A 7,822-nucleotide genomic window follows, 5' to 3' on the forward strand; every position below is an offset into this window, starting at 1 on the left:
TATCTTCTTTTGAGAAGTGTCTATTCATGTCTTTTGCCCACTTTTTAATGGGGTTGTTTGTTTTTTTCCTTTCAGTGCATTTGAGTTCCTTGTAGACCCTAGATGTTAGGCCTTTGTCAGATACACAGTTGGCAAATATTTTTTCCCATTCTGTGGGCTGTCTCCCTGCTCTCTTGATGGTTTCTTTTGGTTTGCAGAAGCTCGTTAGCTTGATGAGGTCGCACTTGTCTATCTTCTTTCTTTTTCTTTTTTGAGTTGGAGTCTCACTCTGTCGCCCATACTGGAGTGCAGTGGCTGCTCCCAGCCACCACAGCCTCGACCTGCTAGGTTCTGGCGATCCTTCCGCCTCAGCCTTCCAAGTAGCCAGAATTACAGGCATGCGTTACCACACCCGGCTGATTTTTTGATTTATTGTAGAGATGAGGTCTCGCCTGCCCAGGCGGGTCTCGAACTCACGGGCTCAAGCAATTCACTATCTTATTTCTTAAGGTATTGACCTTTAGGGTTCTGAATAGGAATTGGGTGCCAGTTCCAATTTTCATAAGGCGGTCTCCTGCATTTTCTAAGATTCTTGTAGTTTGAGGTTTTACGTTTAGGTCTTTGATCCATTTAGAGTTAATTTTTGTGTATGGTGATAGGTAGGAGTACTATTTCAGTCTTCTGCATGTGGTCAGTAGTATACGTTGCTAAAAAAGAGTGTATATTGTCTATAGAAATTTATAAAGCAATGTGTATGTCTTTATTGATCTTTTCTTTTTTAACATTTTTTATTTTAAAGATGTGGGGTACAAATCAGGGTTGGTATACCAATGTTCATTATGCAGGCACCCTTATTGATGAGGTGTGCCCCTCCCTCCCCTGGCAGTTTCCCTCAACTGCCAATAGCACCCCCCGCCCCCCCCCCCGCGCCCTTGGCAATTTCCCACTACTGCCAATCCCTTTCTTATATTATGATAATTGTTCAAGGTCCACTTATGAGTGAAAACATATGGTACTGTGTTCTTTCTTTCTGTGATAGATCACTAAGTATGATAGACTCTAAATCCAAGTTGCTGCAAAGTCCATTTGTTTGTCCTTCTTTATGGCTGCATATTCCATTCTGTTTATGTATATTTTTTAATCTAGTCTAGTTTTGATGGGCAGTATGGTTGGTTCCATGTTTTTGCTATTGTGAATAGTGCTGCAATAAACGTGTGTGTAGGTATCTTTTTGTAGAATGATTTGAGTTCCTCTGGGAATATTCCCACTAGGATTGCTGGGTCATAAGAAAGGTCAATTTCTAGTTCTTTCAGAAATTGCCACACTGTTTTCTAAAGAGGTTGCACTAGCTTGTATATGCCTTATTGATACTCTTGGTTTTATAAAACTATTCTTCATTTCAATTTATATTTTAATTAAATTATTACTTAATCAAAAGCAAAGTTTGTTTATATCTCTGTCAACTACTCTCCCATATATTATGGTTGAGCCTCATTTAAAATTTTCTGTCACTTTTAAATTTTAAGAAAAGCATTTGAAAATTCAGAGTTTTCTGGGCCACATTTGCCCACATATTTCCTTCTACATTATTATTATTTACTAAACTTCTCATTTTTTGGTCTGTAATTTATAGAGCACTGAAAGTCAAATAAAAGTTGCCAATTATCTGATTAATTTTGATTTAGAATCCTATTGCTCTAAATGATCCAGGCCTGTTTCCTTTAGCATTAAACAAAAAGTAGAAAGTTGAGTAATTACCCAGATACTAGTAACTCAGGTCCAAGTTTCTAATTACATGGACTAAATTGACTACATAAATACAATTCTCCCTTTCACCTGTTACTAGTTATTATTTTCCTGGTATTTTACTACATTAAAAATATTTTATAAAATCTATCCCTCTACCTGCTTTCACAAAATACAGATTAAAATGCTTGCAGAAATAAATCTAATTTTGAAAATAACACTAGAAAGAGTTAGAAGACTGATTTCTATGTTTTAACTTTAATAAAACAATCAAGCAACAGTTTTAAAAAACCGAGTCTATGGGAAGCAACAGAATGGAAAAGTTTAATCTATTTTTTAGGTGCTTGTTTTCTCCAAAGTCTGTAAAATTACTTTCTGAAGATACATCATAATGTAAAAATCAGTTGTGTAGAAACAATTCAAAATATTTTCTGAATAATTCTATGTAACAAATGTGAAAAAGTTCACGATTATTCTACCAAAGTTTTTTAAGTTGTATTTTTAGACTGAATTATCCATAAAATTGCCTCAACATTTTATTTTGACAAGGGGAATAAAAGAAGTATTCTGTTGAATACAACATTTATAACAAACATAATTAAAATGTTAAATCCTTAACCAGTATTATTCTAAATATTATACATATTTCAAAATATTGAGACACTTTTACCTAGGCCTTCCTTTGCCAGGTAAGCACTTTAAAAATATTAATTTTGGTTTAAATGTTTACTTTAAATGTGTTAAAAGTATATTTAGTTGTATAATCTCCTTCAGTGTTAATAGTATATTTATGCAAACCATCCCTTTTATACCCAAAACTTCCATTCTAAGATGCTTCATTTGGTAAATGAATACGGTCAAGTTATTTAGATTATAAGCAAGTACAGATAACTGTTACCTGAATTTTAATCTATAAAATATTCCTTTTATTTTTTCTATTTTTCTTTGTAAAATTACATTCCCTTAAAATAAATATAGATATTTGTGTATTACTTACATTTCAAATTTTAATATGTAAAAAGCATGCTCTCAAAATACAAACTTTAAAAAAATACTGACTTTCAACAGTAATAGTCCATAGCTTAGGCCCATTTGTTCAACTTTTTGCTGGAAATTATGAAACTGGCCTAGATTCCAATTACTGAGGGTATGAGAAATTAGTGCTAAACTAGAAATTCAAAATACAGAACCAAAAAAGGAAGAGAATCTGTTAGATATCCTCTGCCATTTGTTGTCTAAATGTAAGACGTCTTAAAACTGATTAGATTCTGGACATGACAGATGATCTTCCAGTCTATTTCAAGGGTTACTGTGAAGCTCAGCCGAAGTCAGTGCAGCTAAAAGAATCTTGCTGTAATGGATTGTGTCAGAGAAAATAACAGTAAATAAGCTTTTTGTGATTTATCTCCTCATGGAGGGAAAAAACCTGCCTGCCTGCTTTCCCCTTCCTCTTCCTCTTTCCTTCCTCTCTTTCTGTCGCCATATGGGACAGTTACATATATTCATCAGAGTAAACTTTTTTCATGTCTATGCTTCACTTTTACCTTCCTACAGCTAAGCCATGGACAATTCTGGCTGATACCAGATCAACAACACAGGAAACCAAGTGGCGATCTTTATAATTTAAGTAGAGAGAAAAAAAAAATCAACCTGCTGTTGAGGGAATAACTGTGCTTATTATCTAAATTGTCTATTTGACAGAATTTATTAGATAATTGGCCAGCTCCTAATTTTTGTATCAATTAACTGGTGAAAAAGACATAAATTATGTGACATAGGGAGTAAACTTATTTTTATAATTCATACAAAAGACAATTGAATTGAAATCATTTAAATCATTACTGAGTTTTTTAAATGATTGCTTTTTTATTTGGTTCTATGTAGAGAAATTCTAAGACTGATAATTCAACCTTTTTTTCCTCATTAAATATTATATGGAGTATGATTGCTTTCTTTTATTTCTTTCTAATTTCCTTGCATTTAAATTAAAATTGCCTTCATCTTTTGCCAAATTATATTTGGTTTTTTTTTCATTTCCTTTTTACAAATCAACTTCTCATTTCTTCTTAGATGAAGACTTCACAATGTGGTTCTGTACGACTCAGATTTTCCCGTGTTATATTAATTGCTTAAAAATAAGAGATCAAACTTCCTAAAATAAGTTTTAATATGTTACACTGAAGAGGTAGACATGACTTTTCTAGTATGCACAATTTATTTTTAAAAAGTATAGACTGGTTAAAGATGTGATATTTAAAATGATCATTTGAATCTTAAGTTACCTTTAATTTTGTAATTATCTTATTCTGACTCAAGTAACTAACAAAATCATGGCATGGCACCAGTAATGATAGCTCCCAAATTTCACTTCTGAAATTGCCAAGATCTTAACTGTAGAATTTCCTGTTTGCAAAGTTTAACAAAAATATCGTTTTCTAATTTCTGGAAGTGCTTTGAGATATATCTTTATAAGAAACTCAATTTCTTAGTAGCATGATAATTTGACTTTTGAAAACTTAGATTTAAAATATTTTTTCTTATTGCTATATTTTGATGTTTTATATTTCATATCTCCCTGATACAATTATATGAAAAATGAAAACTTAGCAATGGTAGTAAATGATGAAAATATGACTTAGATATACCAGTAATCTAAAATGTTTTCAATAAAGTTTTAGGGAAAACAGTTCAAAACAGTTGTGCAAAACTATAAGCATGAATTCTGTAAGTGTTCTAGAGAACATTGTATCAGTGATTTTCATTTCTGTGGTTCTAGTTTCTTTAACTAGCATTTTACTTTTCCTCACATATTAAGGCACTAATTTCATTGACATTAAAGTTTTATTGTAAAATTCACATATACAAATTAGGCTAAACTATGTGAGAGAAGAGGTTATATTTGCCTGTATTATTGTAGCAATGACCATTTAGAAATTAAGGGATTTGATTATATGTTTAAGTTTTAAAATAAAAGTTTTGCTGTCACCTCTGAATACTCGGTTTGGTGTTTGACAACATAGGTGATATAAGGTAAAATTTATATTTAAATAACATTTTAAAATCTATGTTCATGCATTAATGCTGAGCTCTGTGATCATGAATGTGCAAAAACTTGACCATTCATATTCCAACTCCCAATCTATGCCTTTCCAAGTTAAAATATTTAATAAAAGTATGTAGCTAGTTCTTATAAACTTCACTGAAATGGTTTTTGATCTATACTCTCAAATGCCATATAACTAAGTTAAATACTCCTTTCAACTGTTCATTTGTGGTTAAAAACAGTAAATTCTATTTTCATTAATAATTATCTCAGGGTTTTAAGACAACTAGCCATCAAAGAAGCAGTATTAGGGGACAGAAAGAGGATAGTTTCTTATGTATAGATAGTTTTTAAGTGTTTTTAACTGTCAACTGGATCCCCACCAGAACACATAATATATGTCAATTAAAACTTCTAAATGCCTTATTGGCACTTAAATATATCTAAATTTTTTTCTCCCCATGGATATTCAATGAACTCCTCAATCTAAAGAAATATCCTCCTTCAGCATTCTTTGCACAAAGGCAAAAGTACTTATGCAATCCAAAAGAAAATGTTTTAATTCATGACACTAACAAATGTAGCAATGAGGCCTGTGAGAAAAGTTGATCACATAGATCCTATAAAAGCTCCAGCCCATTTTAATTGTAATCACAATAGAGGGGCCAATATTAAGTTGGCTTCCAAAAAAAATTAACCAGTTGAAAGATACAATGTATTTTGAAACGCTAAAACATTGTTTAACTTTCCAGTTCTTCAAATAATTTCTAGATTCTCAAAAAGAAAAACAAATGTATCAGCATTGTTTACCTTAATATTTGCAGTTTAGAAGGCAAGATATATTAGTAACATAAAGATGTTTTGCATATCTATTTTGCTAATTTCAACCGCATATAATTGTTCTTTTAAAAGGTACTTGAGGCCAAATTTAGTCTATTGGCTTTGAGGCTGTAGAATTTTTTAAAGTTTAATGAAAGCTCCAATGCTGTTTTCAGTGATTAAAACAAAACTTTACATTTTATTTTTCACACTTTCATAAGATGTTCATATATAGTTTTTAAAATATAAAATGCATTTATTTTATAGCTGCAAACAAGTCTACATCTGGGTAATCATGCCTTTTAATGATCATACTTCTATGTGTTTCAGTGGCTTGTCAAAGCCACCCATGCTCTACATTTAAACAAATATTAACTCCTGTACCTCCTCCAAAGGAGTTGAAATAAAGTGCCTGTTGAAGGAAAATTAACTTTTTCTAGAATCAGAAAACATTATGGTTAAATATTTTTGTGGAAGCTGAAAACGTACCTATCACTTGGGCCTAACACATGACTGTACTTAGGCAGAAGAGGACAAACCATCCTATGAAAGTACTTACATAAATGGGCAGCAGAGTAACATGACAGCTATTATGGAAACAATCCTTGTGAATTTCCTAACTTTTATGCCCATAAACTCACAACCCAATTTTGTTTACTTTCCTTTTTAAAAATAACATTTTAAAATCTATGTTCATGCATTAATGCTTTTTGACACTAAATTACGATGAGAGTTGTCATCCAAAATTCTATTAGGATATTAACAATGTTACACCAGATCATAAAAATATGTGTAATAATCATAATGAGCTCAGGTGGCGTTACTATTGTCGAACATTTACACAACTCTGCCCTGTAAAATATTCCCTGAGTAAATCAGATATCTTGAAACTCTTCAACTGACATTTTACTGCTGATGAGAAAAAAATTAGAAAGAAAATGAGATGAGAGGAAAAGATGAATATGATTAATAGGTATTTGTTTCAGAAAGACCCTAGAGAGACTTTTAAACCCTTCACTGCTACTATGTTATCACCGAGTGAAGAGTGAAGAGCCAGTGTACGTGCCTTTCAAAGCTTTCAAAGGAGGATTGAGAAGAGTTATTCAACCTGTTACTGATGCTAAATTATTCCATTCGCATACTGTTATAAAATGAGGCACCCTTTATGTGTTGTTGCAAGGTTAACCGTTGATTATTCATTATTTTTTTCAAATAGGTACTTAAATTATGCCAAAAGAAAGGATGTTTCACGTTGAGTATAACTTTGCAAATAATCGCTCCTGAAAACCAAAACACCTTTCCTGTTCTGTATCCCTTCCCTCCATCCTTCAAGAGCTTGAATTATTTGCTTTTCAAGTTCTTTTGATTTTAAAAAAAATGCCGTCTACTTTGCGATTTTTTTTTTTTTTAAAGAATCACTCTTGTTCTCTAAACCAAGTTTATAGAAATAGAGGGGAAGTCCAACTCTATACATTGACTCTTTACAGAATTTGGATGTTATGGACATTCAAAATAGTATTTCACTTCCAGTAAAGATTTTTGCTATTTCTAACTGTATTTTATTAAGACATCTTCCTAATATATGTATGAAGAGTCTATTGAGTAAAACTGGACCCACAGGTGTAGTGAATACAGTAGCGCAAAATTTGTATCGCAGTTCTCTTTTGAAAAGTATTTGCAGCGGAACAGAACATTTAAAATAATCCTGTTAAATATGCTCATGAATAATTTATAACACCCTCAATTGTTGGAGAATATTACGTGCACACACGCACTATATTTACATGTATACGTGTATACACACACACCCTTTGCAGAAAGGAATCTACTGCCGTATTCCAGAAATGACAAAAGGCAAAAATAAGCAAGACTTGTGTAATTCGACGTTTTACAAAGTCACCCATAAAAGGGCAGTGCTGCGGGGTTAAGCTGGCGAGTTAAAAAAAAAAATCACAAAAACAATACCCAGGGCTTTTAGATCAAAGCTTCCCCCAGGATTTCGGGGTGAGCGAGGCGCAGGGAGGGAGGACGCAGTCTGCCGGGAGGAGGGAGACCGAGACTCCTTCACCCCCGCCCCCGCCTTCTCCCCAGGGGTCTCTCGGGAACTGAGCTGGTGACTCTCCTAGGTGAGCGCCTAGGGGAGGCGACAGCGCCGGGCGCGTCCACAAAGCGCCCAGGGCCGCCCCTCTCGCCCGGGTTCGGCGACCCCGGCGGCCTGCGCAGAAGGAAGGGCTG

This window comes from Carlito syrichta, unplaced genomic scaffold, assembly GCF_000164805.1.
Source record: "Carlito syrichta isolate Samal-C Ts95f unplaced genomic scaffold, Tarsius_syrichta-2.0.1 Scaffold306975, whole genome shotgun sequence".
NCBI classification, from domain to species: Eukaryota; Metazoa; Chordata; class Mammalia; order Primates; family Tarsiidae; genus Carlito; species Carlito syrichta.